Source organism: Venturia canescens, chromosome 4 (assembly GCF_019457755.1).
Source record: "Venturia canescens isolate UGA chromosome 4, ASM1945775v1, whole genome shotgun sequence".
Classification (NCBI taxonomy): domain Eukaryota; kingdom Metazoa; phylum Arthropoda; class Insecta; order Hymenoptera; family Ichneumonidae; genus Venturia; species Venturia canescens.
In genome coordinates this window covers 6,493,205-6,509,992 of record NC_057424.1, presented here as the reverse complement: position 1 = coordinate 6,509,992, position 16,788 = coordinate 6,493,205, and the positions used below count along the sequence as shown (strand labels likewise).

Sequence of the window (16,788 nt, the reverse complement as noted above, 5' to 3'; positions counted from 1 at the left end):
ACGGATCGGCTTGGTGCGAATATGGATCGTTACTTGCTTCCCGGTTTTTTTTGCTCCGTAAAGCGAATAAAAATATTTCTACGAATGAAAAAAATCATCGATGCATCCTGATCGGTGTTTCCTCAGAAAATATCTCAATTACAAAAACCGTTATAGTTTCTCACCACAAATACTTGAACTTCGATTGAATCCGAATCGATGAAAAAACTGAGTGAAAATTCTCAGAAGGAACAGAGTCGCGGTGCACTCGTCACTCCGAAACATTGCACAATCCTTTTTTCAATACTTCTCAATGGCTTGCTGAGCAGACGATGGTCGTGTGGGGCTTGAGTTTTATGGCTCCTAACATGTGCTTAAATCGAGAGTAGATCGTCGAGGGAGTCGTGGAGTCGAATTTACGATCGGCAGGTCCAAATTCGCACCAACTTCTGTCGCTCCGTTCCCGAAGGGATTTCACTTTATTCCACAATTATCTCAACAATAAAACTCCTTCGGTGAATTTAAATCTGGGAAACATGCATTTGTACAGAGCTCGAGCAGTGCGGGCGCGCGCACACACACACACAAGAATATATATAAACGGTATGGAAGCGCGCTGCCTCCGGACTTTTGGATTCTTGAGCACGCTGTGTGCGAGCTCGGCTCGAGGCGAGGAGAAACGTCGAGAGTTTCGTTGGCCAGCAAGCCAAAGCCTCCTATTATTAGCCGTTAATGTCCCTGCGTAAATACTGCACGTACACAGAACGAAAAATAATCACGAAAATGAGGAAAGAAAATGTGCTTTCCTTCCTGAAAATCGAAGGATCATTATCTCGGAATATCCATTTAATTTAATACCCGAAATCAGAAAATTTCGTTGAGAAAAACGAGCGTCCTGATGTCTGAGAGCTTTCGAAGTCGCTTCCGTTCGAGAACGATGAGAGATATTCCGTCAAAAAGCGTGTATCGTCTTTCAGCTCTGTGTTTCCTCTTCAAATTTTTCACAGCTCCGCGATTCAATAAAATTTTTATAAACAGGGTGGCTTCATATCGATGAAATTATCATGAAAAGAGATTCCTGCCTCAAAGGCTCCATTGTTTCGAGCCTTCAAATCCTTCCAAAGTCTGCATAACACAAAAAATGTATATAACAAAAGTGAAAAAAAACGATGACACGATGCGCAACAACGGCTCATCGTTGCTGAGCTCGGCTCGAGATCTTATCAAAACGAGAGCCGTCTTCTCGCACACTCGCAGTCTGTTATGATTTCTTCTCCCTCTGGTGCTCGTCTCGATCTCGGATGCTGGATTTGTTTTTATAGCGCAGATCCAGTCGGGAATGCGGAGAGTAAGATTTTACTCGTACATTCGTACGTTGCGTGTACGTTGATGAAAAAAATCTTACGAGCCTTCGTGCGGTCTCGAGAGTCGAAATGATCTCATGGCGAAGGGGGGGGAGGGAGAGGTTTAATTACAGATTTCCGGAAAGAAAATTATTTTTACACATTTCTCAACCGCTCAGCGGCGATAAGACTCCAAAAATTAATGGCAGCTCACCGGATATGCGTCGATCAAAAGAACGAACGAAACGATCCGCTGCGAAGAGAAGAAGCGACAAAAATTCTGTCCCAAGGATTGCTCGATCCATCGATCCAACCGCACGCAGCTTCGCCAAGACTCCCCAGACCCTCCGTACAGTTTAAGCACTCATGCGAGCTTATATAATCCGCAGAAGTTCCTGCCACTCTATCAGAGAGGAATCAACAGCGGGAAGCAAAAGAGAGCGAGACAGAGCAGGGGAAAAGCATCGCTGGATCCCGAGCTCATCTCCCTCGCGCAGCCGCCTCTTCCTCTCTCGAGCTTCGCGTCTGTCCGTCGTGTGTCTGTACGCGATCATCTTCACCATGTGCGAAGCCACTTACGGAGTGATCTTGAGCTTCGAGAGATTGGCGCGTCTGCAAAACGCCACTCAACACGCTCTCGCCTCTCATCTCTCCCCGGGCTGTGTGTCCTGCAGACCATTTTCCTCTTCGCTTTTAAAAGTCCACGTTGCCTCGGTTCTCCTCGCGGGTCTGTGCGCGCTCGCGGCGAGACAGTGTGTGCTGAATTTCGTACTTTTAAACAATCTCTACGGCGGAGTTACTCTGAGCTGAGATGCGAAGATCGACGCGCACCTCTTGGTCGACTTTGCCTCAGTCTTAGGCCCGGAGTTGACGGGGCGGCCACCGGAGGTTACGGGGGTCACGTGTACAGCCGGCTAAATCCGCCTATTTTTAAGGAAAGAAAGCTTTTCCATGGCAGCTCGAGAGCTGGTAAACGTGCGCGCAATGGGAAGCTCGAAAAGGCTGAGAATTCATGAGAATCACTCTCGGATTACTTCGCCGTTAGACGAATTTTCATGCGTCTTAATTGATTACTGGAAAGTCTCCTTTCCAACTGGGTCAGTACTCTTCCCAACGATCCTACCAACATTTTCTTCCGCATTAATGTGTATCATTTTCTGTCCTCATTTTCGAGCAAACATCGACACGATTTCCCGGTGCTTCAAGTACAGTTAAATATAGAACATGAAATCAGTTAGCAAGTTCTAGGCCATACTGACGTCGAAACTATTGGAGATGCGATTATTTGAATCTGAGAAAATATCATTTTTCGAGGAGCCTCGAGCCTGGCTCGAATAACGAGCACATTTTGTTTTCGCATACACACTCTGCTTTTCTGTTTCTGCACACTCCTCAATTTCGTGTGGTCATGGATAGGAATATTGTGCAACATCGCAGTTGATGCAGCACAATGATTGCATCTCTCATCAGAAAAGCCGCTCAGACATCAGCTCTCTTTACTGTTTGTGCTGTATCATTCAATGAAAATTGCTCCTTTCACGGAGTACCTCGGCTCGAATCATACTTACAATTGCCAAAGTACACCTTGACATTAAACTACGTGTGTACACAAGCTTCGTACATGCACGAATCCATGCGAACCTGATTTCATTCCCAACGCGTGAGCTTGCAAAATTATTCGAAATAAGTGCGCACCCACTTTCGGTGGCCATTCATTTTTTCATGGCTGGCGAGCGTAATATGGGAGTTAAATCATGATATTATGTGTACGATCTGCAGTGGAGGAATGAATCGCGGTTCAATTTTCGGTATCAATTTCCAATAAAATCGAACGATTTTTAGGAACCGATTGTTTTTTAAATCGAATAATTTTTCAGTATAATCGTTTTTTTTTAATCGGATGATTTTTCGGAATCAATTTTTTTTAAATCGAATGATTTTTCGGCACCAATCCTCAGAAAAGTCACAATTCTTAAGGATCCATTCTCGTTTCGCAAGCTACTGCGCGGAAGCTACTCTCCCGCACGCATTTCTCCCAAAGCAGTCCATACTTCATTGACGCAAGTTATTGTTGTGATTTTTTTATGAGCCGAAAACCTCAAAAGACACGCGAATGAGAAAAGGTTTGAAAAAAACATTTTATATATGATTCTTTGAAGCAAGACCAAAAAATCCGAGTTTAATTTGAGTCTTGTGAGAAGGCGCTTTTGTCCGTGTTGCGGTTTTGTTCACGCGCGTCTTTCTCTTGCGGACAAGTGTAATAATGACAGCGATAAGCAGAGCCATCCGAACACCTGCTCGGCTTGGACGAGCGAGTCGTTCACCGCTCGGGTGTGATTGGAGGGCGCCGAGGTACGCATTGTGGAGAAGAGAGGTCATGCACAAAGCGAAACAGGTGCAAACGGCAAGAAATATTGTGGTTAAGATTTTTAGTACGGGGAGACGAAGTCAAAGCCGGCAATCGTTCGACACGGAGGAAAAATTTCTCTCGGTCATTTGCATACGTACAAAAAACGCACACGATAAAAATCTCTCTGGCGAACAAACGTTTCGAGAACTTGGTGAAAAGGCTTCGAACGAAAAACGGTAATATAATTGACAGCTGAAGGAACTTCGAGGAGTAAATTGTACTCGAGTAATTATAAAGCGAAATAAAAGTTCCCCCGAAATATCCCCAATTAAGTCTGAGAAAAAAAAAATGCACACGACCACTCTCGAAAAGAAAGCCTCGCCTCATCGAAAGTTGAAGGCATTCAAAATACTTCTACTGCATTTCAATGAATGAATTCGTTTTTCTTCGTGTGAAAATACCACAATACTTTCCCATTAGTTTAATTGATATAAAAGAGCGCTGAGTGCTGGGCATTATAATATCATTATAATAAAAGGATGAAAACGTGCGTGAACGTTGAAAGCACGCGAGCAATTCATTCTGAATGAATCACATCGCGCTCTCAATTCTCATACAGTTCGAAGGCACGGTGTCTCGCCATTTAAGGAATCACTCACATTTAGATCGAGTTTTATAATAGCTCCATCTCGTCTACGTCAAACTTACTTGTGTTTCCACGTACATAATCATACCCATGAGCCTCTACAAATATACTGCAATAAATGAATAGTCTTCAAGGTTTTCAAGCTGATTTTTCTCGCGATCTCACCTCGATATCTCTTTCTCGTATTGTGCCTTATTTGTACTCATACCGCAACATTTTTTTCCCGTTCAGAGGACCTACATATTTACTTATGCACGTAGGCACTCGCATCACACTTTGCTATAAACGAATCTCCAATTGTGGAAGCAAACGCTCCAGATATCTTGTCCCAATGATATTCGTTTTTATGAATTTCCTTACAAACGTAAAATTGCGGAAAGTACTTTTTTTTTTCATGGAGAGACTTTTATACGAATATTTGGGATAAATACGCAGAAATATTTAGTACGTAGTAATTTTGATGCCGAGAGCAGTTTTACAGCTCTTGCAACAAACGATGTATCGATATCTGAATGTCACTCGTGCCTTTGATGAAATTTTAGAAATTGGTGATTCGGACTGCACCGTTCGAAAAGAAGTAAATCTTTTTCTCGACAAAGATTTACGTGATTTATGTCAGAAGTAATAGAAAATTTTTCAAGTGCGGTAAAAAGAAAAATACGAAGCTATTCAATTTTTTGTATAGCACGTTTCATTTTTGATATAGCGCAGTGCGTTATTTACTATGGACCGTGGTAGTGGTTTTCCCAATTTTTTGCACTATTTGACACACTCTGTATCGATTATTATTGTAATATCGATATGGTCGGACGTTATTACTACAAAAGCATAGTAATTTTTCGTACAAAAGTCTCTCCGTGTTCGAAAAAATCGTTGGGAAAAAATTTGGTGTGATTGGAATTTGAACTGAGAAGACGATGATTTGCGGTGAGAATGTTTGATGATTTTCGGACGATCGCAGCTGCTGTACCAGTAAATCTTCGGAGGTTCGGCGCCTCGTATCGATTCCAGGAATTCCTGAGTCAATCTTGTTCACAAATACGTCAAGATATATGGGCAAGTACGAGTATATTTTACGATTCTTCGTCATCGTCGATCTTTGACGTCAAGAAGGAAGGAGCAGGCGAGAGTTCTGCGAGAGAAAGCTCAGAATGCGGTTCCTCGTGTGTAGATATGCAAACGGGTACACGCAGAGCCCCGTGGCTTTGCTCGTTCGCGTTAAATTCTGTAAACATCGGGCCGAGAGCACGTGCGCACTTACATCGAACCGACGAATGCAAACTGCCTAACATAAAAACGTCACAAACTGAGTTTGACGGAAGGCTCGGGATAGCGGTTAAATTTAAAACGATTATTCAGGTCGGACGGAAAAATTCAAATCCTTATTTCCTCGTCATTTACTTTTCTCGACCATATAAATATAAGCGACCCCAAAGATCGAAATGTTTTTTGAAGAACCTTCAAAATCACGACCCACTTTCGAAGTCTCTGCTTTTCCCATTTTTTCGGCACACTCCAATCGAAAGAGCAATCGCCAAACGATTTTTTTCTCATAAAAAAATGCTGTCAAGTGCGAGTATAAAAAGTTTTTATTCAATTGACGTAAAATACAAAACGATTTCAGACCTGCGCTCTGCTCCGATCCCGGTTCAATGGCTAAGAAGATATTCACACACTTACAAGATCAATGCGTGTTCAGGTTTTCGTCGGGGCTCTTACTTCGTGTGCGATTAGGGTAAAAAAGTCTTTCGCGTCCAGCCCTCCGTTTAATTTAATCTCCCCTCCCCTCCTCTTCTCTGGCCGCATCGGAGGCGGGTTCACGACCGAGAATATGTGGGATTTGTGTGCGTGCTCGTGTGCGCGTTTGTGTGGCGCACTCTCGTTGCACTCGTGTTCGACCTACTATTTTTAGAATGACACACTACCGCGGTTCAGCGATGCGCGGGGATCTTTCGCGTTTAGCGGACGCCCGGGTGTGCGTGAGCGCGCGATCTCGTCGCAGCCTCTCGACACTCGGCGGACCGAAATCTTGTGACCAAAAGTGGCTCCGCTGCGCGCAACGGGACATCAATTCCTTCCCGATTCTCTCCCCCTTCGTTACAATACTATTCAACTACCTGGCCGGTTAAGAGTTCGACAGAAACGTTTATTCCCTGGAATAAAATGGCGATTTAGATAAATATTCAAATCGAGGCATGGATCGAGGACCGACGACAGGTAAAAGAAAACACTTTTTGTACGCGTTATTCCAACGGAGAAAAACTTAATTGGATTTCGAGCGTTTCATTCGAATGATAATTTATTCGAGATACCGAAGATTCAACACCTCTGATGACGAGACAAGACGGCACGTTCGTGACAAAAAACGGACGGCACACACTTTAGCGATGCGCTCTGGAAGCAATTTTCAAATGCGAATAAAGTCTGTTTGAAGAAACGAAGTATTCGATCGCGTTTAACCGCTCTGGCGTGAGGTTTCGCTTCAAACGATAATTACGAACACTCCCAATGAATTAGAGAGCAATAAGCAGAGTGAGGTGAGCCATTAAGGGAGTATATCAGTGTGAAAAAAGAGCTTGGCCGCAAAAGAGCTTCTGTACGGTCCAGGGACAGCGGATTAATCGGTAAAAACTCGTTTTATATTAATATTTAAGTTGCATCATTCAATTTTATCTTCTCAAAACTTTAAACGCGTTTTTCTCGAAATGTTCTTGACCTGATTGACAACGTAACTCTGTCAAATTTTGTCCAATCGACTTCGTCGTAGTTTTTTTTTAATTGTTTACTTTTTTTAATTAATAATTTACTGGAAAATTTTTGCGTAAAACTCGTTTTTTTTTAAATAGTTTTCCTAATTTTTTTCCTAATCAAAATTTTCAAATTTCCTACGATGCTGCCATAATTGTACTATTATGATTTAATAATCTTTTTGAATTTTTGATTTCAGATGCTTGCCGCGGCACTTATGCTGTCAACCGTCGCGCGGAGTCTTTTTTTGAGACGCCATCTTGCGACCACTCCTCTGCTTAATAAAATGTACTAAAAATGAAAAAATAAAATTCCTTGTATACTTCATTATTGCAATAATTAAAACACAAAATTTCAAATAATTTTATCTAGCGTTAAATAAAAAAAAAAAAAAACCCCCAAAAAATATCTCATTTCTCAGCCTGTCGCAGTCATATCCCCCTTAAAATGACGGGCATTTATGCCCCTCATTTTAATTATATTATATTATATTATATTGTATTAATTATATTATAATATTATAAATTTGTTCGGTCTCTGTTGAAAGAGTTACAGCGAGGCTGTCACTCGGTGATTTCCGAGTACGAAGTAAGACTCGATAATTATGCAGTTGTCTCACTGCTCAATTACCACGGTTCTACGTTTATGAATAGTACAAGAAATGCCTCTATTTCTAAGAACTTTCAATAGAGAAACAAAGCACATTGAAAAAAAACTCATTTCGCACGCTAATTAGAGTGCGTTTGCACCTGTAACATCGTGCGCAATATATTCTCGAGCGTTACAACGATTCTGGTGATTCTGGTATATATGATCGAGGACCTTGTTGCCGGCGATAGTCCCGCATGCACGTTCGACGCTCCACCAAAGTCTCGTGTCTAGTCTGCGCTGGACGAGAGAGCCCCTCGAGTTTTTTTACTCCCCCCTCACCGGCCCTTTTCTTACGTGAAGAACGAGCGAGAAGACCGAAAAAAAAAGGGAGAAAGAAAAAGTGAGATCGGAGAAGATGGGGATTGAAGAGTCGCGGGAGCACGAGAGAGGGGGAGCGAAAAAAGAGATAGGGAAAGAGATACAGTTTGAACTCGCGTCCGGGTTTGCCCAGTTCTCTCATCGTGTGCCCGCATATCGAGAGTATTGTCTTCCAGGCTTCCTAGCAAAAATATATGTATGTATGATAGCTTCTACCGCAGATGTATACGCTGAACCTTCCTCGCGTGTCTACTTTATCCTATCGGCAATCTTCGTATATAGCCGGAGAGCAAGTTCCGAGGGAGAAAAACGAGAAACAAACTAAACGAAACAAACAACAATTTGCAATATTTCTTTACGACAGATACGACCTCACTGGGAGAAATGTGATGTGCATTATCGCGGACTGACATCGAATCCAGATTAGAGTGACCTTGCATCGCTTTATTTATCGTTCAAAATGAATGTTTATTCGTCATTTTCTTCATACCTCACGAAATTTTTACATTTTTCTAGGACTTGATACGATCATATTTTCGTTTATGTCAACAGTAATGTTTTAAGGTAGTTCAAGTGCGAAAGGATTTTCTTAAGAGCGTCTTGAAATTTACACAGATGAGTTTAAATGGGTAGCAGATCAAATTTTAAAGGGTTCGTCTTATTGGTTATTGAGATAAATGTGTTTGAATATGAAGAAAAATACACAAATAAAAATCATTTATCTTTCCATGTAACGAATGAACGCTTCTTACGGAATTTATTAAAAAGTACCTAATAACAATTAAGTATATAATGAAAGTTTGGGAAAAAAATCGAGACGATTGTCTTACTAATAGTAAAGACTGAACGCAATTGGTAATGAGCAATTATATAACCTCACATTTGCTTATTTCAGGATTTTGTTTCATCTTTTGGCTCGGGCCATTCCTGTCATAGTTTTCTGTCTTTTTAGCAACGGTTTTTTCTTGATCCATTTCTCGTTGTATTTTTCCATTTTGCGCTCTCCAACAACACGATCTTTGACATAAAAAAACTATGGTTTTTTTTAACCAGGGACGAATAAAATTTGGGGTTCAATCAGTGATAGATCTCTGATTGATTAATGGCTTGTAATTTCATTCGCCAAAAGATAAGTCGACAAAAATTTCTTTACAATTTCGAATAAATAACTCTGACATTAATTTAAAGTAATTACATCTTTAATTAGGGAGTCAAAATCGATCCAATTTAGACTATCTTTGAAGTCAGTCCAATTTCCTGCATCATCGACGAATTTTCATAATAAATTTCCCAAATTTTTCTCGAATATATTTGCGAAGAGGCGAGAATGTTTCTCATAGAAAATCTTAGTGCTAGCAAAAGTGTCAAAACATCGTAATCGATTAATTGATTTCATCGGGATTGATGGTTGAAACTCGAGACGACGATTGTCAATTATGCTCATTCGGTTTGAACACACATACGTTAATAAAGAAAGGATTAACATTAATTCATGCAAGAGAGAGAGAGAGAGAGAGAGAGAGCGAGAAACCGTGTGTATTGTTGGCCAGTGCTGGCAAACTCAGAAATAACTTTGAATATTGAGTCTCGGTGTCGAGAGCGTTGCTGGTGCTGCTGGCTCAGAGTAACGAAGTGAGGAGAGCGAGAAAGAGCAAACGTCATCAATGATTTCATTGAGAGAGGCGAGACGAGATCTCTCGTTCTATCTTACTCGGACGATGAACTTTCGTCGTGCCAATAGCTTTGCATCCGATATCTCTCGCTCGATTGTCAAGCCATTGAGATTCTTGAGCAGCAAATTTTATCGCGATGTCTCACACGTTCAATGAAAATAGCTTTTAATGTTTTCCCCATTTATTTCCGTCCACTCGTGCGTCGGTCTACGATCAAAAATTTTGTTCAATTTCTTTTCAACGCGCGTTCACATGCGATCATCGCTTCCGAGATTTATGTGACTCGAAATTACGTTCAATTGCTTTATGCCATATTTCATACGCCGCGATACATTGATGCGTATTACAACGCCATTGCAGTCGTAGACACCGTGTATTTTACTGCCCCTTCGTCCAGCCATTATATGTTAATATTTTGAGCCGTCTCGAGCAAAGTTCAGATAAAGAAGCGAATTTGCAGCGCGCGTCGGGAGATGATCGGACGATAATTCGTGCGGCCCGCACGTTCCTCGTGGCCCCTCGTAATTTGCCAGCATCTTATAAAACGATTAATAACCGAGCTCTTTGTGTGGGAAAATTCGTCCGATCGCGAACAATACTCGACGCTCTATAGTCGAAACCGTTGAAAGGGAAACGAACAAAAAACACTCGACGATGCATTTCGCCATCGAAGCAAACTGCAGCTGATGATGCAGCTGCAGTTTCGTGGCTTCTCTCCTGATTACACTCGCTCGCATAACGTCGCGAAACATTTCATCAGCATCTCTCCAAGGATTCCTCAATCAAGGAAAAATCACGAAACTGCTAATGACATTTTGTACCGCTTATGGACACTTTTAGTACTTTTTTTATCCCACGTCGTACCGCGGTGCCGTTAAATGGAGATCACGTTTTTTGCACTCCAATCAAAAAGATGCTCTGGAAATGACGGGGCTGCGCACTCGCTTTTATGTTCCTTTTTTCCCTCTTTTCAGCTCGACATCCCACGGCCCCGTTCAACCGAATTTTAGTAAATATTTCTCTTCGAATTTCGGAGGTACTCGAACTAATCGACGCGAAAGATTAATTCTGTCTACGCTCCTGTCGTAACATCGAGCGATGGCTAACCACCCCGCTTTACACCTCATCGGGGCACAAATTTCGATTCTATTGCGCACCACGACGGCAGTTCCAGAGCAATTGGATCGCTCCGACAATAATTTACGTACCGCGAATCGCGTGGTGTAAATTCCCTTTCATCGCGGGCGGTTCGAGACGATTGTGAGTCTCAACAATTCGCTCCCTTTTACTGCGCCGCTCTCCGCGTCGTGCGGGTGTGTGTATTAAGGCGCGTATTACACATTAATGAATTGCGAGGAAATTATTCGCGAGGCGCAGATGCACGCGCATGTTCGGTGCTCGATGAGCCGACGATTTTTTCGACGATTCAAATCTCCGTGCTCAATTGCTCAGTTAGCGCCGCATACTTGCGCACGTACACTAGACTGATGCAAAAAAAATCGGTATTTTTTCTCGGAGCTCCAATAGAAATCGTTGGCACATAAAAAAAAAAAGTCATATTTTTCCAAAATTTCAGATTTTTTAAACAATTTTTGCACAGTGCTCAAGCCACTTTTCGATATTTTCCTATTTTTTTTCTCAAAAATCGCGAAAATTTTTTTTTTTTTATAGCAGAAAGTGTTAGTGCTCCGTGGAATCGTAAATCTAATAAAATTTTGTCACGCTCTAAAAAATTTAAAGCTTACCCCGCATCATTTATTTCTTTTCTTTCTGCTGGATATTTATAGATATTAATCATGAGAATAATAAAGGTTTGGCTACAAATGGCAATTTTTGTCGTCCTTCCAAAAGAAGAGGTGAACGTACTTTGCGAAAACATAGTTTTTCAAAATTACACGTTACAACAAATATTGGCCTCGGACTTTTTGGTACCCGCATCTCTTTTCTGCGGCGATAAAAAACGACCGTAAAGAACGAAGAACACTCGTCCGTGTCGTTGAAAACTGCGTTGATACGCAGGGCTAATTATTGCCGATTATTCGGACGCTCGACGTGGCACGGGGAACTTTTTGAATGCTGCAGCAGATGATCGAAAATAAATTTGTAGCCCACGTCCAATCACTCGTTTTCAATGAATATTTTATTGATGCGAAAGACTGAAAAACACTTGAAATGTTGCTCGGAAGCGTGTTAATTCGATTTTATTGGTTTTGTATTCCAACAATGATAATTTAAAGACCGGATCGCTGCCTTAACGACGGTCTTGAATATTCCAATATTTTTTATTCGACACTCGATCGCGAATGAATGGTCGACGAATCGAAAGCTTTGTGGAGCATTGATATACGATCGAGAGTTCTCTGTAGTCTTGTCTTTCTCTCCGTTCCGGTGAATGACCGGCAAGGAATCGCGGTATATTCGCGACATTCCGCAGCGGACTTTCGCGCAGTGATGACGCGATGATCGTTATTGTGGTAATTCGTTAACGGTTATTTGTTCTTTTTCACTCTTCGTGCTTCTCCTTTTCTCTGCATCTGTCCCTATCTCCTGCTCTTGAAAGCAGAAACGAGTCTGTTATATTTGACCGATTACGTGTTACGAGGAATCGGGCCAGCGGTTTAAGAGCCCTCGTAACTATGATTGTCGCCTCGAGGGAATGACGACGGGAGGACAAAAAGTTTTCGAGTTTTCAATCCAACAGCTCGAGTCAAGGTTTTTTCTTTTTTATTCTTTCCTCAAAAAACAGGGAATTTCGGTACCGCATGGAATCGGGACTTTTAATCGCCGCGTCTTACGATGACTTTCACACAAAAATAATCGGCGAATAAGCTTTTCGCATTTCCGGTAATTGCAGCTGGTACATTGTAGCGGAATAAAGTGTGACAGCGCTTGTCCGGCCGGAATATAAGTGCACCTCGTTTATAAAATACATAACAGAGTCAACGAGACGAAGAAAGTAACAAAAAGTGCTCTGCTCGCGAAAGCAACAGCAGCTGAATTCCCATAGTGCATTTCTCGGGCAATACGGATGATGAGCTTCTATAAATCTCCGGCTGGTTCTTGTCGCGTTCCGGCTGACCGCTCCGGAGTCATGGATAAAGATCATTACGGAATATCTAATTGAGACGTAATCAAGATTGATCGCCGTATTACTTGGGGAAACATTTTCTTTTTCGCTTATTTATTATACGCGTCATAAACGAAGCTGAACCGATTTTTCGAGCAAATTCTCGTCGTTTATAGCACAGGCCTGGCCGCGATTTTTCCTCTATTTTATCGCGTCATTCCCGCAGCAATATTTTATCGTCGTTATATTGCTATAAAACGTGCATGTCTCCATTTTTTCGACCCAGCAAAATAAGGAGTTTCGTTAGAACGTTCGATTACTTTTGGACCGAGAAAAATGCGCCGGAACGGAATGACTCGACTTTGAAAAACCGAGAGCCCCCGGAATGGCGCCTTGCGCAACGAGACAAAAAAATCAAAAATTCAACGCTTTTCGAGCCCGTTGTTCTCGAAACGGAGTCGTGTCAGGTTACGAAGTTGTCCCCATATTCGTTGCGAAAGCCAGCGCACGCGCGACCACATTGCGATATTTTACAAGCACTCTCGTCACTGTCGCTCCGCCGGTGCGAACACACCGGAGAACAAGCTCGTGTATTCTTTGTGCTTGAGGAAATGGTGAGCCCGCGCGTATATCACCGATTTTTACAACTTTCTTTAAATACGCGTCCTCGGTAACGAAACACGCGTACCCTTTTCGAATCAAACTCTTTTACGAGATAAAAATCGCTGCGGAGAACAATGGACGATACAACCGGCAAATGTACATGGAAATTATCATTTTTTTTCTTTTTTTTTTTTTTTTCAATGTCCTATTATGTTTCCTTTCATTATACAATATAATGGACTTATCGGTTATCACTTATCTGGCCAATGTAATGCAACAGACGTGCAAGTCATACATCGACGTATATATATACATTTTATTGTGTATAACAAGAAAGAAAACACACGTGAGAAATTATGATTAGGCTTATTTTCAATTGATATGAGAGCGTCTGGAAACGAATGAATTCAATCAAATCTCGATAACAATGGAAACGATCGACGAGTCATGAATTATCTGCAAAAATCAAGCGGTGCATCGGCCGAGGAATCCGCACCGATTTCGTCGTCATCCTTTGTCCGGGAAGTAAAAAAACGTCATCGTTTTTTAGATAACACGGTTCAACACAAAATTTGACATTGACATTTAAGGAAGTTAACGCGGATGTAATGGGAATCGAAAATTTCAACTTTAAGAGTTGAAATTTGGAAATATGCTAGAAATATACAGTGTGCATCTGTTCCTGGAATTATTGTAGAATCTACCGTCTAGATGGCAAGAAAACAATTAACGAAAATCACGTTTTTTGAAGGGTTGTACATAGGCTCTTAAGCAGGCACACTTCCTGTGCGACGATTTGGATTTCATGGAATTGGATCCTCCCAACTTTTGAGAGCCAAAAACGAGAATAAGAAAGACAAAAATGACTTGGGAATGGATAAAGAAAAACACTTATTTGAGATTAACGAGTAATAACACGCATATAAATAAAAAATGGCTGTTATCTTCGTTAAATGAAAAAAAAATTACATGGCATGAAAAGTTTGCTTTTGTATTCAGAAGAACGTTGGAACGATATTTTTGAAAATCAGTGATTTCAATGTTTATTTTGTAATTAAAACATGAAACTCAAGTTCGTAACGTTGGAAATGATATCTGAAAAAACTCTCCAACAATTGCAGTAATTGTGCGATTCCGTTACCTGCCTAATTTGCAATTTTTTTTTTTTAGTCTATATAGTTTTTTATAAAATAATAGTTTTTTTTTATAATATATTTTATAAAATAATATTTTTTATAAAAAAATAGTTTTTCAGTCTACATCAATGATTCGTGAAATAAAAAATGGGTGAATTGTAAATGTTATTTTTGTTAATTATAACGTTGCAAACTTCAGCATCGTATAAAACTATACAAATATAAATGTATATTATTTTGATTCATTTTAACTATCAAACTAGCTTACAAAAAAGTGGAAAATGATTCAAAATAATTAAAAAATTATCAAAATTGAAGTATCAAAATTCTCATGAAAACATGAAAATGAGAATTATTAATATAACTATCACGAAAGTTTTTTATTTATATAAAGCAAGGCTATTTTTTCTTCGTTTTTGTGGCATAATTAATCAGAAAATCATAAAAAATGAACTTTAGGACAAACAACAAATTTTTTTTTTATAGAGTCGTCTAATTAACGAGAACATGGGATATCAGGATTCAGGGAGAACGACAGGAAATCCTTATCGAAAGGTCGATTGGTGCGACACAGGACGTTAGATTTGAGAAATTTTCCATTGGCTGAATGCCTCATCATTTATTTCGACGAGTGAATCTTCGTGAACGGTAACTAATCTTGATGTTTGTCAAATGAATTTGTGTTCCGTCATTTACCGCGTGGAATTTGAGGCTCCTGCTAAAAATTCCATTTTTTTCGAGCGGCTGTCCGAATAGTAATTTTTTGCTCGCGATGATCCTACGGAATTTGGCACGATTCATACAAACACATGACTCTTCGTGACGTTTGACCGCGCGAAAATTCCAACGCGGTTAAAATATCGCTCGCAGAGGCAAAAAATGACCGGAACGAGCGTATTTTGCGCTTTATTATCGCTGCTGCTGGCTCACAACCGCGTGCGTGCTTGATAAGTTGAACTAGAATCCTCGAATGTTAGACGATTAGTGCGAGTGGAATCTCGTAAACTAATCGGAAACACCAGATTGACTCCTTTCGAGCTCCCCCACAGCTCAGATAAATATGCCCGCGCCCGCTTGTAAAACCGGCTCTCTCACTCCCAGCTCTCCCCACGTCAAAATCGCTCTAAATATACGCATGACAGTCATGAAAAAGAACGAAGAAGATTGAAATTGAACTCTCGCGAAGCTCCAACCCCGTCTGAGCAGACTTCAGAAAAAAGGGACTCAAGATTCTCGTTCCTGTCGATAAACTAATCGTCGTGGCGATTACACAGAAGCGAACATAGAAGTTTTTCCAAATCTTTCATGCCGTATTTCACGTTCGAAATGAAACTGGAATCGCTCGTGCTTGGTATTTGAGCGTGCGAGGAATATCGCTGAATTTGCGTTGCACAACATCAGCAATCAATGATTTCTTCTCCTCGTTTATCTAATAATAAATTTCTTAGCTGAAAGTCGAGAGGAAGACTTGCGGAGAATACTTGTTAGTGCGGAGCTCGCGCGAAAAAGTGAATTTCCGTTTGATTCATCGCTGGCAACCCGCCAGAGGGTTTTTCAAACATTTTAACTGACGCGAAGAAAGCTGTAAACATCCGAAATATTTCCTGCCCAAAAGGCTCAATCCATTTTGGGACGAAGAATAAGCGATTCGACTCTGAGAATCGTCGAAAATGGCGGAGCCAAACTTGCAGAAATCTTTTGAGAGCGCCCCGAAAATCTCAGCGTTTCCCAAAAATCGATCTCCCCGTGGAATCGTTGCGCCACGGAATTTCAAACCACCCATCCGACCGATGGAAGCGTCTTTTTTTACAGTCATCGAAGTAGCCTGATGGAAAACGGAATATTTGGGAGAAAATACTCATAGAATTGTTCGCGGATCCCGATGTTGATGTAACCGTGGAAATGAGTAATGACAATTATTAATAGAAGTGAATAACGACTGTAAAGGTGTATTCATAAATACACATACGCGCAGCCGAAAGATGCATTGCCGTTATTCGTAAAGTTTGGTTTGAATGGCTGCCAAAAATTCTTGTAGATTCTTCGTCATGCGAGCGAGTGGGTGTCATCGTTTGCTGTAAGAGTAAAAATACATAAAACTTTGATTTTCCACTTTTTAACAAATTTATCTTCTCGCTCTTCCGTTCGGAGTACGCAAACAAACTCGTGTTTTTCTTTCCTCTCCTCAACGATGACTCTCTTAATCTATTCTTGCTGCATCGGCTTTTTTCGGCATTTACAATTTTCCGGAGCAAATAAAATCGCCTGCGAAAC

At 41.0% G+C, this 16,788-nt stretch overlaps 1 protein-coding gene and 1 long non-coding RNA gene across 15 annotated transcripts in view; one reads left to right on the top strand and one right to left on the bottom strand.

Annotated features, from left to right (window-relative positions):
• The window catches only part of LOC122409395 (xin actin-binding repeat-containing protein 2), a 76,374-nt gene that overhangs the window by 41,163 nt on the left and 18,423 nt on the right, over nucleotides 1-16,788 (bottom strand). The window lies entirely within an intron of this gene.
• LOC122409402 (uncharacterized) lies at nucleotides 6,286-7,595 on the top strand. Its single transcript, XR_006260676.1, has 3 exons — nucleotides 6,286-6,535; nucleotides 6,627-6,942; nucleotides 7,266-7,595. It is a non-coding gene; the product is annotated as an uncharacterized lncRNA (long non-coding RNA).